The 19686-nt window shown below is 42.6% G+C and overlaps 1 long non-coding RNA gene across 1 annotated transcript in view; it reads right to left on the bottom strand.

Annotated features, from left to right (window-relative positions):
- Positions 1-205: 205 nt before the first annotated feature.
- The window catches only part of LOC125446710 (uncharacterized), a 56228-nt gene continuing 36747 nt past the window's right edge, over positions 206-19686 (bottom strand). Inside the window, exons 2-3 of the long non-coding RNA XR_009442994.1 lie at positions 17994-18069; positions 206-1624 (exon numbers count right to left, since the gene is read on the bottom strand). This is a non-coding gene — a long non-coding RNA (uncharacterized LOC125446710). The remainder of the gene's footprint in view (positions 1625-17993; positions 18070-19686) is intronic.

The raw sequence follows: 19686 nt of genomic DNA, 5'->3' as shown, positions 1-19686 counted from the left end.
AAGTAAGGCAAGGATGTGAAAATTGAAAAAAAAACTAACAAAAACTTGGGAGAAGGAAGGATGATTCTTCTCCTTTAGTAAGAACAATAGGATGGGTACAGCCAATGCAACAGCAGCAGACCTGGCTTGTCCCATCTCTTTGTTGACACCTCCCCCCCCCCCCCCCCAAAGAAAGCTACAGGCTTTGATGTTTTTCCCCATAACATTGACACAGGCTGTCACAGTGTTCACTGCAGCAACTCGCTGAACACACTTCATCACATTCTGCTAATTCCACAATTTCCAAAACCTGGAAGGATAGAGACCACAGAGATAATGGGAACTGCAGATGCTGGAGAATTCCAAGATAATAAAATGTGAGGCTGGATGAACACAGCAGGCCAAACAGCATCTCAGAGACCACAGTCACTTAGGAACACCAACGATATCATGGAACCTTCCAAGTCTGAAGGATTTGTTTCTGTGCTGTACCATTCTATGACTCTAAGTCACAAACTATCCTACTGTGGACTCATATCACCATGGCTACATTGTCACTAGATCAAAATCCTGAAATTCCATTCCCCAACCAAACTGTGGAATTATCCCCACCACAGGGGTTCACCACCATTTTCTCCTTGGGTAATTGGGGATAAACAATTGGTGCCATGCCAGTGATATTCATATCGAGAGAAGAAGTAATGAAAAGATCTGGTGGGGCTGCATTTTACAAAAAGGAAACTGAACTGCATGTTTTTCAGATAATTTCAGAGAATGTTAGACATTTGACTACAAAAATACACTGATGTTTTCATTAGAGGGTCTTGCTGCTGATTACCGTGAACTATTGGCCAAGATTGTATTGACTTTCATTCTGAAATATCACAGAATACGAAAACTATTTCATCAACCAGATAAAAGCAGAACCCATTAAAAAGGAGAGTTAATTACATATACATAGGAAGGCAGTAATAATGAAGAAACAGGCTAATTCATCCACATTGACATTTGCCATAATTCTAATCACATTTCCCACACCCTTTCAAAACACTTTAGTTTTATCTAAGTATTCAATCAAGTTAGCATTTATATGATGCCCTTTTCTTTATTTGTATCATGTTTTTCCCTTCATTCAACCATTCAATCAAAAAGAAAAACTTGCATTGATATAGTGCCTTTTTTCATTTATGTAGTATGTTTTCCTTCATTTATACAGTGTCTTTTTCTTAATTTATATTGTGTCTTTTCCTTCATTTGTATAGTGTCTTTTCCTTATTCCTTAATCTAATCAAAAGGAAGATCTTGCATTTATGTAGTGCCTTTCACAACCTTAGAGTATCCCAATTCATTTAACAGCCAGTGTTCATTGGGGGCTGTTGAGGTGCAGTCAATGTTATTGCGTAGATAATGCAGCCACTAATTAGCATACAACAAGTCCCCACAAACAGAAAGATGAGATGTTTGTAATTGGTGGTTTTCTTTTTGGAGATTGTCCAGGATCTCTGCTCCTCTTTGAAACAGTGCATCCATTCCAGAACTGACCAGGCTACGTTTTAACGACTCTTCTGTGAGATAGTGTGTCTGACTGTTCAGCACTCCCTCAGGAACTGAAACTGAGATTTGGCCCAGAGTTGCTCAATCATTCCTGAAAGATGACACAATAAGATTTAATAACTGGGACAGAGAATTCCCACCAAAAGGCCTGGTTAGTTTAACTAGTTGGTTAGTTTGAATAACACCAACAGTACGGGTTCCATCCCTCGACAAACATTGGGCCTGTCTCCTGGTCTTGCCCCTGAGATTGGAAAACAGCAAGGAACCATCGCTGGCCGAAACACAAAATGGAAGATCGACTGATAATAAGCCAAAAACCTGCCCTCAGGGGCAGCATAAATGAATAATTAAAGAATGTTTCTTGCGTGTTGCTGGAAAGCAGTTTTGCGGTCTCTGCCTTGTATTGTTCAAGAGGGTGGATTGGTTTAGTTATTTCTGAATTTTAAACCGTAATCAGTCAAAGCTACTTTCCTATGGACGGCCCCATTACTTACAATCAATTACACTGCACAAAAGCCTACACCAATCTTTGATCACTTTGCTCCTTAGTCCAGCCAAGCTGGGTTGATGGAGCTCACTATCTGACTGACGGGCAGTACACTACAGTCAATATTGTTTGGTAGGATCCTGGGAATTCTCTTCTCCCAAACATGTTTGGATCTGTGGCGTCCCGCACTGTCGGATGTGTTGATTTTCGAATAAGGTGTTAATGTGAGACCCAATCTGTCTTTTCTTAAACCAGAGGTCGGTGAGAAAGGGAAACTTTGTATTCAAGTGGGCTGGCTAAACAAGCAGCGCAAATGTATTCAAGGAAAATCGATTAGGGAGGAATGGAAAGCAGGAAGTGCTGTTAGATTGAGAGGAGGTCAGGTGGTGGAGATGCATGTAAAGCAGAACACTAGCTGTTGGGCCCCAGAGAAGGACCATCACTCTAGCAATGAGCAGATAACACAGGAGCAGCCAATGATAACACACATGTGTACCATTAGAAGACATGCACAATTTAAAGATTAGGCCTGCAATGTATGTGCGGAGATAGAGGGAAGTGGAACTGACTAGAGCTAACACAGTTTTGTTAAGTAATGTTAATTTCATTTTGTAATAATGTATATTGGGAAACAAGTAGTTAGTAACTGCAAATGATAGCGCATGAAAATATTTGCGAATAGGGGGATGTTCGAGAAATGTATTAGGTGCACTGGCTGGCTTGCCGGAGTCACGTGACTGCTACCCCTGCTGTAGGTACTTTTATCTGTGATCTGTGGCAGACATCAAGCCAATATCACTTGAACCAGAGCCTGGGTGTGGAGGCCACTTTTGTGTTAGTGCCTCTGTGCGATCTCACCAGTAATCTATATTGCACTGTTCTTATAATTAAAAAGCATGCAGGCCCTGACATTTTTGATGCCTGCTCCTCCAACCTCCCACCAACTGCTTCAGTTGCAACATTAGGCCCAGGGAGTGCATTCCAGAATAGAGCAACTTGATCTAAAAATAAAACTCCTTCAGGGGGAAACTGATAGCAAGCAATAAAATGAAATGGTGATATTAGATACCTGCCTAAACGTGTAATGTACTTGTCAATTTTTTTTTCAAAATCCCCCCTCACCTTTTTACAAATTGGCCACCATAAAACACAAGCCTTCACAGAGAGGCTTCAATTTTCATTTCCCTACCATTTTGGCTTCCATCCATTAAGAAATTCCACTCTCGCTCTCCAATAGAAGAAGAGTTGCTGGCAGTGTTAAGAAAGGAATTTGTGGGAACCATATTTAGCTAATACTAATCGAGTGAGAAGCAAACATAGCTGGCCTTAGAACATTACTATTCGTTTAGATCACAGCTCGCCAAACCCCTATTTGCCTATCCCAAGTGATCTTCTTACTCCAACAATGGTCTATCAAATTAATTGCAGTTCTCGAGCATCTACAGTCTTTACAGGAAAGGAGAGAGTTTATAAAAGGCTTCCTGTTCAGAACCATTCAGCATGGAGTGAAGAGCAAATATCACTGATGGCTTCAGTGTTCTGTAGAAGGGTCACTGGACTTGAATTACTATATTTCTCTCTCCAGAGGTGCTGCCAGACTTGCTGATTTTCTCCAGCGTTTTCTCTTTTTGTACCACTCTTGACTATTTGGTTTACAATCCCATTTTTTTTGACAAATATTATTAAGAAGAGCAAAATTCTACTTTCATGTGAAGACCAATGAATTCAAACAATGAGCCGCTTTTGAAAACTACCTAAGCTTCCTTGTCACCACATCGCAACATGCCGTGTTTCTGCATTTGTTAACATGATTTTGCTTAATCTGGATTTACACTTTGATAAGTGATGTTAAACTGACTATATCTAATGTGCAGCTCAGCAGTGACACTACTACATTCCTTCAACTGCTGAATATCTTTAGTTGCCTGTATCCTGTTCTTAGACAAGTCACTCATGACAATACATACTCAGTGTTAATTAGTTATTTTAGTTGTATTTATTTGACTTTTGGTGCAGATCAGAACAGCAGCTGTGAGCAGCATTTGGGTCTTAGCTCAGTGTGAGTTTTAAGATGAACTCAGTGACAATCTCAAACCTTCCGCACATACGGTAACTTGTCAAGATAGCTGATATTTCCGGGGGATTAGAATGTATGTCATCATAATCTTGAGAAGAGGAATGGAAAGCTCAGGCTGAAGCGGACATCAGTCGAAAAACAACATTGTGGGAGATTTGGGAGACATGATTCACTATTTAAAAAGCTGATCTCTGAGCCAGAACATTGTGGCCCACCTCAAAGACCTGAGCACAGAATTAACGTAGTGCTTGGCAGAGTGCTGTACTGTCAGAGACACTGTCTTTAGGACGAGACATTAAACCAATCTGCTGATTTATGAAAACTAGGTTCAAATGAAAGGTTATCAACATGAAACATTAACTCGAGTTTTCATTGTCTACAGAGGCTGCCTGACCTGCTGAGTTTTAGTTTTATTTCAGATTTTCAGCATCTCCATCTTCTGTATCAAGTGGATCTTAGAGGTCCTATGGCATTATTACTAAGAAGAGTTGGCAGGGTATTGGTGTGTGGGGTGCTTCCCATGGTGTCCTGGCTAATATTTATCTCTCAAACAAGATTATATAACAAATGATTACGATATTGTTGCATCACTGTTAGTGGGAGATTGCTATGAGCAAATTGAACACCTTGCTTCCTTTTGGACAAAAGTATTTCATTGGGATGTCCTGAGGTTGTAGGAAACATAGGCCACTCAGCCCCTTGTACCAGGCTCACCTTCAATACTATCATGGCTGATCGAACACCTCAATGATTTTCAAACCACTCCATCTCCATAACTTTGTACACCATTGATAATTGTGCATTATGTAATTATTAATGTTATGGAACATTAAACATAAATGCAAATTGTGTTTCTTGTTAAGGTGCTTTTTTTTATCTGGGGCTAATGTAAGAGGAAGCAGGTCTAATGGTGCAGTGATAGCCTCTGAGCCAGAGGTTTTGGGGTTCAAGTCCTACCTGGAACCTGATGGTTGAGTATTCATTTGCAGATCATTCTAACTCACACCCATGTTGGGCAGTAAAAGCATGAGAGATTCCTTGTCAGCCATGAGATGGAAAGAAATTGGTGCGTCCTGGTTACACCATGGAGGTCAAAGTGTTCTGCTGCCAAGGGAACATGGACTCCCCGGGGAGGTAGTTGACCAGATGGGCAGAGTGGTTCAGATCGCTTCTAACAGGGTTCAAACCCATATTCCAGCTGAGGTTGACTTGAGAGATGTCACGTTAACCCATCGAAGATGCAGATCACAACATGACAGGTCAGAGAAGCCAAGATGAAGGACATGTGTCAGAGAGACAGCAACCGAAAGAAAGAGAAAGATGTATTGAAAGGACAGTCAACACCAAGGCTCCCGGTAGGAAGAGGAACTGGGGACTGGAAGAGTTTTCAGTAGGAAGAAATACCACCAGGAGTGGGAGGAAAAGGAAGAGGTGGCAACAATGGGCTGACTGGGCTTCCAGTGTAAATCAGCCTGGGAACCAGAGCAAACCGCACAGGATTTCAATCTCTCTGTGTTTGCCACAAGAGACCAAAGTCTGTTCCTAGCGGGCATTGATTAGGCAGGATGGTGTCATTGACCGAAACTCAAACAGGCTGCACTGATATATGACTACAAGAGAAGGGAAGACTTCCATTTTGGTAGTGCCACTCATAAACTGCGCATATCCTGAAAAGTGATTGCCAGCCAAGTGTTTTTGAAATGTAAAGGAATGCAGGGCTCATGACAGCCAGTTGACGCACAGCACGATCCCACAAATGACAAAGCAATCAGATCTGGATAATCTTTTCTTTGGTCAGTGATGTCAATGTTGGGACAATGACACTGGTGATAACTCCTCTAGCTGTTATTAAAACAGGGCTAAGAGGGTAGATGGGGTGTTTGGGTCTAACGTCTCATCCAGACAATGGCACCCAGCAATGGGGCAGCACTTCCTTGGTGCCACACTGGGTGCCAGCCAAGATTGCTCGTGAGGGTTTCCAGTTTCCAGACTGGGATTTGCACCTATAATCCTTGGAATCAGAGGTGATAGCACTCCTCACTTAACGTCTTGACGTTTGCTCTGGGTTGTCGGCTGGGTCTCCATGTTTCAGGTGATGTTCCCTGCATCAATGCATGGCTTAGAAATGGTGAAGACTGAGAGGGAACTCAGAGCTGAATGAGGTACAGAATGGAAAGCCAGTCTTGTCAGTTGGACAACCGATGGGCCAAGCTAGAGACTCGTGCAAAGGTCGTTCTCTTAAAGCCAACTAATGGAATTAGTCTGAACTGCCCAGTAATATGCCATCTGCCATTTTCAGCAGACAGGAATAAGTTATACATAGCCACAGACCTCATGCCAGCTATTTATAGACTTGACAAGACCATGCATGGTAATATTAACTTATGGCATTAAATACAAATGGAGCAGTGCGTACTGCAATCGTAGCCTTGCGAAATACGATAGCCATCTTTACGCCACATCAGAGGAAAGGACCTAATGTGGCTGAATATTGCCTGACCAAAAAATATAGCTTATGAGTGGAGAGTTAAACATATTCAGCAAAAGTTTTGTTAAACATATTTATAAATAATGCTTTACCAAAAGTTAACAATAACCTGAAACTTTAGCAATTAGTAAAGTATCATTATTGGGCTATTGGTGTTGCTGGCTGGGCATTTTTTTAAATTAGTTTACAGGATGTGTTCATTGCTGGTTAGGCCATAACTTATTAGCCATCCCTAACTGTCCAACAGGCATCTGAGAGCCAACCATGTTGCTGTGAATTACTTGTAAACCAATCCAGTTTAAAGATGGCAGATTCCCTTCCTTAAAGAACATGAGCGAGGCAGAGATAACACAGCGTGGAGCTGGAGGAACACAGCAGGCCAGGCAGCATCAGAGGAGCAGGAAAGCTGACGTTTCTTCAGAAATGAGTGAAGCAGATTTTTTTTTGACAATTGACAGCATTTACATGTTCCTCATTCAGCCAGATTTTTATTGAAATCAAATATCACCATCTGCCCTGGCAGGATTTGAACCCATGTCCCCAGAACATTTGCTTGGATGTTTGGTCCAGTGAGATGACCACTGTGCCATTGCCTTCCCTATATCCCCTTTATTGTCCCTGGAGGAAGTGATGGTGAGACAACTTCTCAAATTCCTCCAGTTCGTCTGGTGTACGGATACCCACAGTGCTGAAAGGATGGAGTTCCAGGGCATTGACTCAGCAATAGTGAAGAATGACAATCTATTCCCAAGTGGGGCTGGTGTGAGGCTTGGAGGGCTACTTGCAGGTGGTGGGATCCTTCGAGGTGGCAAAGGTTGTGGATGAATCATAGAATCCCTACAGCGTAGCAGTAGGCCATTCAGCCCATCAAGGGACAAGTCCACACCAACTCTCCAAAGAGCACCCCATCCAGACCCACCCCATCCGATCACTATAAATCTTGTATAGCTCATGGCCAGTTCACCTAACCTGCACATCTTTGGGCTGTGGGAGGAAACCTGAACGAAACTCATGCACACTCCTCACAGACAGTCACCTGAGGGTGGAATCGAATCTGGGTCACTGGCACTGTGAGGCAGCAGTGCTGACCACTGAGCCACCATGCGGCCCAATTGGAAGGATTTAGATTTGGATGATGCTATTGAAGGAGTTTGACAAGGTGCTGGGGAGCTGGATGGTACACATTGTGTGTCAGTGGTGGCAAGCGTGAGTATTGACGGGGGCAATACGGTGGCATCAAGTGGACTGCTTTGTCCCGGACTGCCAGATAAGTTGTTTTAACAGAACTATTTTTTAACAGTTATGCAGATGATTTTTAATCTTAAAATAAATGTGAAATATTCAGATCAGGAATGCATTATTTGGGTTCATCAAAGTTAGTGTCTCAATAATGATCACACACAGTTGGTGGTGAAGTGATTTAGGACACGTTGGTCAACACCAGTAATTCAGAGAATTAGAAATGTTGTCTTTTACACAACAATTCTTTTGAAGTTCCAGATAAAATCAAGACTTATGGAAGAAAAACAAGTTGAAAGTTTTTGTACTGCAGCCAAAGAAAAAATCTGCTGGAAACAGACAAACGCAGGATAGGGTGAATAGCCAAGATCTTTTTCCCAGGATAAGGTAGTCCGAAATTAGAGGGCATAGGTTTAAGGAGAGAGGGGAAAGATTTAAAAAAGGATCTGAGTGGCAACTTTTTTTGCACAGACTGTGGTGGTAGTATGGAATGAGCTACCAGAGGAAATGATGGAGATGGGTACAATTATAATATATAGAAGGCATTTGGATGGGCACATGAACCAGAAGAGTTTAGAGGGATATGTGCTAAACCTTGACAAATGGGACTGGATTAATTTAGGATATGTGGTCGGCATGGACGAATTAGACTGAAGGGTCTGTTTCCGCGCAGTTCAACTGTTCTCACCAACTCTGAATCTTCAGTCGAAGGCTTAAAAGACTCAGTTAACGTAGGAACAAGGTTTGCCAAGACCATTCCAGTCCAGATTGTGTGGTAGCCAACAAATCCAGAGCAATGACAGATCCTGAAAATGTTGAAGCAACTCTGGATTACCAGACCCTTTCCCTCTACAGCGCCCAGATCCATTTCTCAATCATATCCAACAGCGTCACCTTCACATCCCACGATTCAATGGATGTGGGCATCTCTTGCTAGGCTAGAATTTATTGCTCATAGGCAACCACATTGTGTCTGAAGTCACATGTACTAGCCATAACCAGGTACATACAACAGATATCCCATCCCTAGAGGCCATTATGAAACAGTTGGGGTCTAAACCATCTTTGATAAAAGCTACATGGTGCCAATTTTCATTCTAGGTTTTCTATTGAATTCAGATTCTATCAACTGCCATGGCAGGATTTGAACCCATGCCCTCAGAGCACTCAGGAAGGATAGTATTAAGCTGGAGAGGGTTTCAGAAAAGATTTACCAGGCTGTTGCTGGAACTGGAGGTTTTTGAGTTATAAGGAGATGCTGGATAGGCTGGGACTTTTTTCACTGGAACATAGGAGGTTGAGAACTAACCTTCTTGAGGTTTGTAAAATAACGAGGGGCATAGATAAGGTGAATGGCAGGTGTCTTTCCCCTAGAGTGGGGCATTTCAAGAATGGGGACATATTTTTAATGTGAGAGGAGAAAGATTTTATAAAGTTATGTGGGGCAACTTTTCTTTTGCACAGAGTGGTTTGTGTGCGATGGATGCAGGTACAGTTACAATTTTAAAAGGCATTTAGATAGTTCCTTGAAAGTGGAGTCGCAGGTAGACAGGGTGGTGAAGAAGGCATTTGGTGTGCTTACCTTTATAGGTCAGTGCATTGAATATTGGAGTTGGGAGGTCATGTTGTGGCTGTACAGGATATTGGTTAGGCTACTTTTGGAATATTGCGTGGAATTCTGGTCTCCCTGCTGTAGGAAGGATGTTGTGAAACTTGAAAAGATTCAGAGAGGATTTAGAAGGATGTTGCCAGGGTTGGAGGGTTTGAGCTATAGGGAGAAGCTGAATAGGCTGGGGCTATTTTCCCTGGAGCATTGGAGGCTGAGGGGTGACCTTGCAGAGGTTTATAAAATCATGTGGGGCATGGCTCGAGTAAATAGACAAGACCTTTTCTCCAGAGTAGGAGAGTCCAAAACTAGAGGGAATAGGTTTAAGATGAGAGGGGAAAAATTTAAAAGGGTCCTAGGGGGCAACATTTTCATACAGGAGTGAGGTGTGTGTATGGAATGAGCTGCCAGAGGAAGTGGTGGAGGCTGGCACAATTCAAACATTTAAAAGGCATCTGGATGGGTACGTGAATAGGAAGGTTTAGAAGGATATAGACCAAATGCTGGCGAATGGGATTAGATTAATTTAGGATATCTGGTCAGCATGGACATGTTGGACCGAAGGGTCTGTTTCTGTGCTGTACATATCTATGACTTTACGACCCTAACAAAGAATGTTTGGAGTGATATGGGCCAAACAGGCAGGTGGGACTAGTTTATTTTGGGATTATGTTTGGCATGGACTGTAGGGTCTCTTTCCTTGCTGTATGACTCTCTGAAAATATTAGTCTAAGGTTCTGAATTACTAGTCCAGTGATATTACAACGTTGCCTGCACTCATACACGTGGAACTAGTAAACTTTGTATTTGATTTTGAAGTATTTGTGTGGATAAATAAATCACTAAGCGCTCGAATCCTCTGCCTAAGAGCCTTATGGTGAAGTCAACAAATATCTTGAAAACCTTCCCATAAGATTTAAAGAACAATCTGAGATTAATGATTTATTTTGTTGGAAATTATGCGGAGGAAATTACTGTAAAGGCTAATATGCTTACTGTTAGGACAGTTACCCCTTTGTTTTCGATTGGCACGGACTCTATGGCCTGAAAGACCTTTCCCTGTGTTGCAGACTCAAAAGTAAAGGCACTATAATCTAACCGGACCACAGGCTACTCTCTCATTAGAGAGAGAGAGAGACGACTGGTAATGGTTTAACCTGAGGGTCACCATGCCTTGGGCAAGGGGAGAGGTTGAGAAGGAGAGTCCTTCATAGTAACCTCAGCCAGTGTGGGAATTGAACTCATGCTGTTGGTATAATTCCGCAGCACAAACCAGCCTGAGCTGCCTGAGCCTCTCTTTGACTCTTATGCATTAATGAAACAGTACAACGCAGAAGCAACCCCGACCCGGATGGTAATATCCGAGATATTTGCAGACACACGTTGCATTGGGGACTCCCTTCATCTAGCCAAATTAAAAGTCTGGCATTACTGCTATAACTCTAGTCCCAGACTATCAAACAAATGCTGAGGCCTTCCACTTTCTTATCTCATTCATTAATGTGGATGTCACTGGCTGGGCCAATGTTTATTGCCCGTCCCTAATTGCCCTTGGGGTGTGATGAGGAGCTGCCTTCTTAAACCACTGCAGTCTGCATGGGGGTAATATTTTTTAGCTAACCCATTCAGATGTGAGATGACACACCTCTGGAAGCAGATAGGCTTTGGCCAGAGGTGGGGACACTACCACAAGAGACCCCTATCTGTATAGTGTAGGGATGTCAAAGGAGGTAGGTAAAGTGTTTTGAACCAGCTACCCACTGAAGGAACTGTGATATATTTCCACGTTGGGATGGTGAGCCACTTAGGGGGATCTTGCAGCTAGTGGTGTTCTAGGTATCCATTGTCATGTCCTTCTAGATGATCACAGTCACATGTTTGGAAGGTACTGTTGTAGAGTCTTGGATGGTTGTTCCAGAGCACGTTGTAGATGGTACACACTGCTGTCACTGTGCATTGGTGGTGGACGGAGTGAATGTTGAAGCAGATGAATAGTGTGTCAATTAAGCAGGCTGTATTGTCTGAGGTGGTGAATTATAAAGATTAATGAGGGACACTATTCAAAAAATATTTCTGGAATGTGGGAGATTTTAGAAAGACCAGCATTTTCATTGGAGAAAAGGAGGAGGAGAGGGGACCTAATTGAGGTATACAAGATAATGAGAGGCATAGATAGAGTTGATAGCCAGAGACTATTTCCCAGGGCAGAAATGGCTAACTCAAGGGGTCATAGTTTTAAGCTGGTTGGAGGAAAGTATAGAGGGGATGTCAGAGGCGGGTTCTTTACACAGAGAGTTGTGACAGCATGGAATGCGTTGCCAGCAGCAGTTGTGGAAGCAAGGTCATTGGGGTCATCTAAGAGACTGCTGGACATGCATATGGTCACAGAAATTTGAGGGTGCATACATGAGGATCAATGGTCGGCACAACATTGTGGGCTGATGGGCCTGTTCTGTGCTGTACTGTTCTATGTTCTATGTTCTATTTATTGTCCATTGGTTTGGAAAGGGGCTGTGCCCTTTACTTGAGTAACTGTAGTGAATGTATTCCCACAGTGGTGTTAAGTCAGCAGTTCCAGGATACTGATCCTGAAGGATTAATCATGTGCATTCATGTTGGGATGATCAGATACACATTGGTTTTCCTATGACACTGATGCTCCTGCCACCATTTTGGTGATCGTGGCAGTAACGCAATGGGATATTGTCACTTTAAACTTTTGTCTGGATGTCGCCATTGACAGATAAGACATGGGAGTGGTGAGCCCAGAGCTTGTCTGACTGCACTATCAAGTGTCTGTTAATGGGGATAAACTGGGCCCACATGTTTTGGCAGTGTAATGTGACAGCCTCACAAAATATCTCTTCCCTCACCCTAGGGAGAAAGTTTCAATTATTTGAGGGCCAACAAACAAAAGAACTTCCTCCATTCAGACTGATTGTCTTCACTTGTACAATGTCTCAAGTTTATTGCCGTTTGGGTCTCCAACCATGAGCCTGGATCCATGTAGCTCCTTAGACCCTGCAACAGGATCATTTACTGTCCATTTCATCTGCTGCCTGAGGGAATGCCCTTCAAATGCACAAATCTTCAATATCTCAAGTCAGTTGAAAAACCTGTCAAGAATCCACACATTTTCCTTGGTCAAACAAGAGGATGTTAACAAGGAGGCATGGGTAAATGGCTATCAATCATTGATATATGATTTAATGATTAACATTTTGAAATTATGTTGAAATTAGGCCTCCCTGGAGATACCAGAAGATATTGAATATAGCGGCAAAGGAATGGAGGAGATTGACTGGAATGGTAGCTAGAAAGAGTGACTTTGAGGAACGTGGAGAGACAGGAGAAACTGGTGTTGTTCTCCTTAGTTCTCAGAGAGTCAATGGGGCGTCTAATTCAGGTGTTCAAAGTTACGAAGAGTTTGAATGGAGTAAGTGATGAAGAAACTGTTTCCCCAAGCAGGAACATCAGTAATCAGAGCACAGATTGAAAAGTCATTGGTATGAAAAGCTTACATTTCTAACAGCCATCGGACATTTCGAAACATTTCAAAGCCAATGAACGTACTGAGAATTGGAGTCACTATTGCAATTTAGGAAACATAGCAACCAAGTTACGCACAGCCAATACAATAAGGACCAAACAATCTGTTTTTGCTGGCGCTGATCGAAGGAAGAGTATTGGCGTTCAAGACACTTTCTCATCCTAATGTCATGGGATTTTTTATGTCTACTTGACGATAGACAGAGGCTTAGTCTCACCCAAAAGATGGCATCTCTGTCAGTTCGGCATTCCCCAGGTACTGCAGTCTAATGCCAGCTTTGATCTTTGCGCTCAAATCCCTGGGGTAAGCTTAGAATCAGGGTCTGACTCAGATATGAGAGAGCTGCCAACCAAAACATAAAGAAACAGCGTGAATGGAAAAGAAACAATGAGGAAATTTTCTGTTTTTACAGTGAGCTGCCTTGATCATCTCTGGAATGCTTTGCCTGGAAGGAATCAGATTCCACAAAAAAGTTACAAAATTTGGTAAATACTGAAATGAAAACGTTGGGAAAAGATGGTGGAGAGGGACCAGCCAAACAATAGGATGGGATGGACTGAATATCTTCTGTTTTTCTTTCCTTTACTCATTCACAGGATGAGGACATCGCTGGCCGAGCCAGCATTTATTGCTCATCCCTAATTGCTCAGGTGACAGTTACGAGTTAACCGCATTGCTGTGGGTCTGGATTCACAGGCAGGTAAGGATGGCAGTGTCCTTCCCTAAAAGACATTAGTGAACCTGATGGGTTTTTCCTGGCAACCAGCAATGGATTCACAGTCATCGTTAGAGTCTTAATTCCAGGTACACATTAAATTCAAATTCCACTAGCTGCCATTTGAACCCAGGATTCTAGAACATTACCTGGGTTTCTGGGTTAACAGTTCAGCAATAATACCATGAGGCATCACCATCTCTTTGCAGTCTATAACTTTGTCCACTGAGTCTTTATTCCAGGAAAATTTTTGGTCGCAAATCCTCAGAGAATCAGACTGACAATGAAGATCTCTGGATGTTGGACGGTCTACTGTCACATAAGTTGGAGGTGAGAGATTCCCAGAGGAGATGAGGTGTTCCCTCAGTGCTTTCCCTCTGCAGCAGACTGGAAAGTAGTCTTAACCCAGCAAACAGCAATTCCAATTCCATCTCTCTCCCCACAGCTCTTGCCCTCATCAGCAGGCCAGTCATAAAGAAGTGAGCTGGGGCAGGGAAAGGTTTGTGACGGGAAATGGGTGTAACATGGAGGGGGAAAAGGATCAGGAATTTTGACCTGCCAAACACAAGGTTCTAATTTCGCTGGTGCTGCATAACATTGGGCACTCCTGATACAGAAGTTACAGGATTTCTGAATTGCAATGCCTTCCTGCCGTTCCAGGGGTACCATTACTAAAGGAGTTATGGGGCTTATCCTGTGACTACTATCTGGAACAGGAATCGGGGCAACCCCACTTGGAATCAATCCAACTTTGAAATTCTGCTCCAGAAAAAATGTGAAATGCTTATTTTGATCTTTATCTGATGAAGGGGAATGGGGAGTCCTTAATGGGATGAAAGGGACTCTTGCTTAGGAGAATGCTGTGGAAGAATTTGTTAAAAGACTAACAGGCTGACACGTTAGAACATAACGCGGCTTTCATAGCTGGAAACATTGTTCTGTACCAGGCTATGTTTGGTTAGTCACAGACAGGGTGGGAGAGCCACACAATGAAAGCATGGGCAGATCACATGAAGCTACCAGACATGGGAGCATCAACATAGCCTCAGATCCTAGCTTCAGGATACACTCACTCAGACTGGCTAGAGTGGGGTTTGAACCCTGCACTGCCAACTGAGGGATAACTGTTTCCATTGAGGCAAACAAGCAGATGCAGATACCAAACACTGTTATAAATTTATCCATAGGATGCTGTTATTGAATCCTACCATCTAACCTGCTCCAGTACCTACAACCCTTCCTATTCTGTGTCCTCTTCTGGTCCCCATAATCCTTTACACCACTATATCCTCCACCAGACAATCACACCTATCTCTGTCAGCTCCACCTATCCCTGTAACTTTCTCCAGTCCCTGCACCACTCCATATTACTGCAACCACACCAACCCTGACACTCCTCCCTATCTGTGTCACTTCCTCCAGCCCCTGAGCACCTCCCTATGGCTTTACCTCCTCTGGCCTCCGCATCCCTGTAACCTTCACCAGCACCTATACCTCTCCGAATCTCTATAACCTCCTGCAGCCCCTACACCCCCTCCCTATCTCTGTAACCTTCTCTACCTCCTACAGCCCTCTCTATCTCTGTCACTTCCTCCAGCTCCGAAACACCTCCCTACCCCTGAGCCTTTTCCAGCCCCTACACCCCTCCCTATCTCTGTAACCTCCTCTAATCCTTAAGCCCCTCCCTATCTCCTTTACCTCCTCCAGCCCTACACCGCTTCATATCCCTGTAAACCTTTCCAGCACCTATACCAGTCCACATCTCTGTTTACTTTTCTAGCCTCTACACCCTATCTCTGTAACACCCTCCAGCCCTGACATGCCTTCTGTCTCTGTAAGCTCCTCCAGCCCACTATACCCATCCTTATCTCTGTAACCTCATTCAACCCCTACATCTCTCCCTATTTCTGTGAAGCCTGTCCATTTTTATAATCTCCTCCAGCACTTATACCCCCTCCCTATCTCTAATAATACCCCACAGCCCCATACCTCTCCCTATCCCTGTAACATCCTCCAGTCCCTATACCCCCTCCCCATCCCTCTGACTTCCGCTAGTCTCAGTAATCCATTGAGAACCTCTGTAATCCTTTGACATCTTGAATGGATCACTTTTAATAACTTGATTTGTGTGACTCAAATAAATTCCTTCTGTACTTTAATGTTGCTCTCTCTCTCTGCCCCGGTTCAGGTCAGCAACTTTCCCCTATGCCAGTGCTTTGCCTCATGATGCTCTGAAACATTACATAGCAACTATCTCATGGTGATTGATCCACACTGAACCACTGAGAAAGCAAACATTCTCAGCAAGAACATTTCCAAAGTTAAAACCATCTGCTCACCAAGCAAAAAACGAAAATAGAAGCAGGATGGTACCTCCAGTGTAGCATCAGCTCCACACCCTGTGTCCGGCTCAGGCTCTGCATCCAGCCTGGGCACTGGCACCAGTGCTGGGTACTACTTACTGCATCTGGTTATAAAGTCATAGATTCATACAGCAAAGAAACAGACCCTTCGCTCCAACTCATCCGTGCTGACCAGATTAAAGTGGGAAGGTTATATCTGAAAGCTAATTCAAATCTAGTTGCAAAGGCTGGGAATAGTGGGTATGGATTCAATATAGTAAGAGGTAAATTGAGAACTCCCATCCTAATGACACGGTGAATATTTCTACAGCACATGGACTGCAGCAGTTCAAGACAGCTGCTCACCATTACCTTCTCAAAGACACAAAAATCCCCAAACATTTTGCACTACTGCTTTCTGAAAATTATTCCAAAGAAAGTTCTCAACATTGCATTTGCATTCAATGTTGTGATTTTAAACTGAGCTAGGATAGTAGGAAATAGGACCTGAGTAGGCCATTTGGCACCTCAAAACGTGACAAGCCACTCAATAGATCTTCTATTTCAATGTTATTTCACACATTCACTCATAGGATGAGGGTGTTGCTGGTTAGGCAGCATTTACTGTCCATTCCTAATTACCCAGAGGGCAGTTAAGAGTCAACCACATTACTGTGGGTCTGGAGTCACATGTAGGCCAGTCCAGGTAAGAATGGCAGTTTCCTTCCCTAAGGGGCATTCGTGATCCAAATGGGATTTCTCCCCAACGATCAATTCAGTCATCATTAGATTCTTAATTCCAGATATTTATTGAATTGAAAATTCCACCATCTGCTGTGGCAGGATTTGAATCTTGGTCCCGAGAAAGTTACCTGGGCCTCTGGATTGACAGTCCAACGATAATTACCACTAGCTCATCGCCTCCCTGATCGCCTCTAGGAATCAATCAATCTCTGTTTTAAATATACTCAATGATTGGGGTCACAGCTGTCTGGAGTAGAGAGTTCCAAACATTCGTCACCTTCCTTGTCTGAGTCTTAAGTGGCCCCCCTCGTATGTGACACTGTGTCCTCTCGACCCTCAGCCAGGGTAGTGTTGACCCTATTGAATACTGTGAAAATTGTCACCACTCGTTCCTCTAAACTCCAGAGAATGTAGGCCTAGTATCCTCAATCTCTGCTCATTCGACTATCCAATTAGGCAATGCTCCTGTCACAAGGATAAGTCTTGACTCCCTCCTGCATGATAAACTGCCCAGCCCAGCTTTCAATACATTCATTAGTAATGGGGGTCAATTAGTTCAGTTTGTTGGTGACTGGCTTGTGATGCAGAGTGATGCCAACCTATATCATGGATTCACTTCCTGCACCAGCTGAGCTTACCATGAAGGACCCTCCTTCCCACCCTTGCTCCTTGCCTGAGGCATGATGACCCTGAGGTTAAACCACCACTAGTTCTCACTCTCTCATGACAGAGTAGCTGAATGGTCCTCTGGGACTGTGATTATTTTACTTCAACTATATTCACTGGAACAGACTCCACTGGACTCTGGATTAATTATGGGTTATTTTCTAACAACCCCCTCAAAATTTCAAATCTTAATTAATTCACATAGGCAAAGATACGAAGCACTGGAGCTGTATGAGGCTCAGGAAATGCTGTCAGTCAATTTGAGACTGTTTCAACGGATCTTGGGAATTTTCCAAAAGCATGCGATGGATCCTTTATGATCAGAACAGCATTGGAAACAAGACACCACCAGCATCCACAAAATTCCTGTTAGGGGTTTTAATTACTGGCATTTTTGAAAGGACTAGGACAAAGGGGGCTTAACTTAAACAGATCTGACTGTGTGGAGACTCATTCTAAATGATGTGCAATGCGCTGCAATGTTAAAAGAGGCAGATAGCAATCGATCACTGAAGATGAGGGAGATTAGACAACAGCATTGCATACCAGTGTAGCCCTGTCATTGCAGGCATCTGTTTTCCATCTTTTTTCTGAAGAATATCATCTTGATCTTCATTTTCACCTGTAAAAACAAATTCTTTTGAATAGTCAGTATGGATTTCCATGTTTTTCTCCCATTTGAATGCCATGTAAGCAAATTTCTTCAGTCTAGAAGTAAGGGAATATAAGATTTGTGCTGAAATGATTTGGGAGCTGGACAGTGATACAGTCCCTTCTGTGGCTTTTGGGCCTGCAGTAACTACAGTAAAAGTGCTAAATAAATGCAATTTGTTATTCTTGTATGCTATCCATTGTTTTCTTTGGTTGAGTTTGGGAAATATTTTTATATATAAAGACTTCCTGAGAAGTACTGGAAGTTTTTTGATTGTAAAAAAATTCTCTGGAATGAAATGGTTTTGTTTTTCATAGGGTGCCAGAGAAAAGAAACAAGCAATTTAAAGTGTGCAAATACAGAGATTGCTGGAGAAAATCAGCAGGTCTGGGAGCATCTGTGGAGAGAAAGCAGAGTTTACATTACAGGTGCAGCGACTCTTCATCAGGACAGGAGAGTTCTGCAGAAGGGTCACTGAACCTGAAATGTTAACTCTCTTCTCTCTACAAATGCTGCCAGACCTGCTGAGTTTTTCCAGCAATTTCTGTTTTTGTTTATGACCGCTAGCATCCGCAGTTCTCTTTTTTTTTAGTTTAAAGTGTGATGTAGCTTAACCCATTTCTTTTACTAGAAATAAGATGACTTTTGGGAAACAGCTATGCAAAGATTTCAAGGAAATAAAGTATTTTTAAAAGATCATAATTATTAGAAAATATGACTTGGAAAGGACCAGCGATCTCCCTACACTAATTATTACCTAACAATTCTTTCTGGCAAGCTTGCTTGAAGAGATTTTTGGGAGAATTTTTTCTTGTCTAGAAAACTTTATCCCACAAGGAATTATTGAGGGCAAACGAGTTTCAGTACATCCCTTATACAGGCCTTTCCGTAAAATTTGACAAATTGAATCCGATATCTACTGCTTTCACAAAGCAAGTGTCTCTGCAGCTAAAGTAATTTTTTACAGTTTAAATAAAAGGTTCCTATTTTCTCAGGCTAAAAGATAAAAAATTTCCTTTTCCATTCAACAAAACCCAGTTTTGTTTGACTGCTCAATATGAAGACTGGCGTGGAAAGCCTGCTTATAAATAAATCATTTTATTTTCTTTTTCACTTGCCACAGTATGGGAAGCAGATAGACTAGATCTGAACTTCTTCATTTATTTTAAAGCAAGTGTAAGGTGCTGTGTTCCAGAAGTGATTCGATAGGTTCATTACTGATCAAAATACGTTTTATTCTTATGACACAGTTAAAATACACAAAAAGAATTGGCATAGCTTTAACCATATTGAAATAATTAACAAGATAATTTATTATTTAACCACTGTTCCAATTAAGGCAGCATTCCCATAAACACATCATTGGCAAAGGAAATTTAACGGAACAGTTAAGATTCTCACACGCTGCCCCTCTCTAGTCCAACCTGTAAGAAACAGTCTGCCTCTTTTTAGTTTAAAGCGTTTTGTCTAAGACTTCAGCAGTACCGAACTCAAGCTGTTAGTTCAGTAGCAGCCAAAACATTCTCACTAATCGAAAGCCAAACTGAAAACCTTCCTGTGCCTGTGGGAGTCCTGACCCCGCTCACT

This window comes from Stegostoma tigrinum, chromosome 36 (assembly GCF_030684315.1).
Source record: "Stegostoma tigrinum isolate sSteTig4 chromosome 36, sSteTig4.hap1, whole genome shotgun sequence".
NCBI classification, from domain to species: Eukaryota; Metazoa; Chordata; class Chondrichthyes; order Orectolobiformes; family Stegostomatidae; genus Stegostoma; species Stegostoma tigrinum.
Note: the sequence above shows the minus strand (reverse complement) of the source record. Positions and strands in the feature narration are given on the sequence as shown.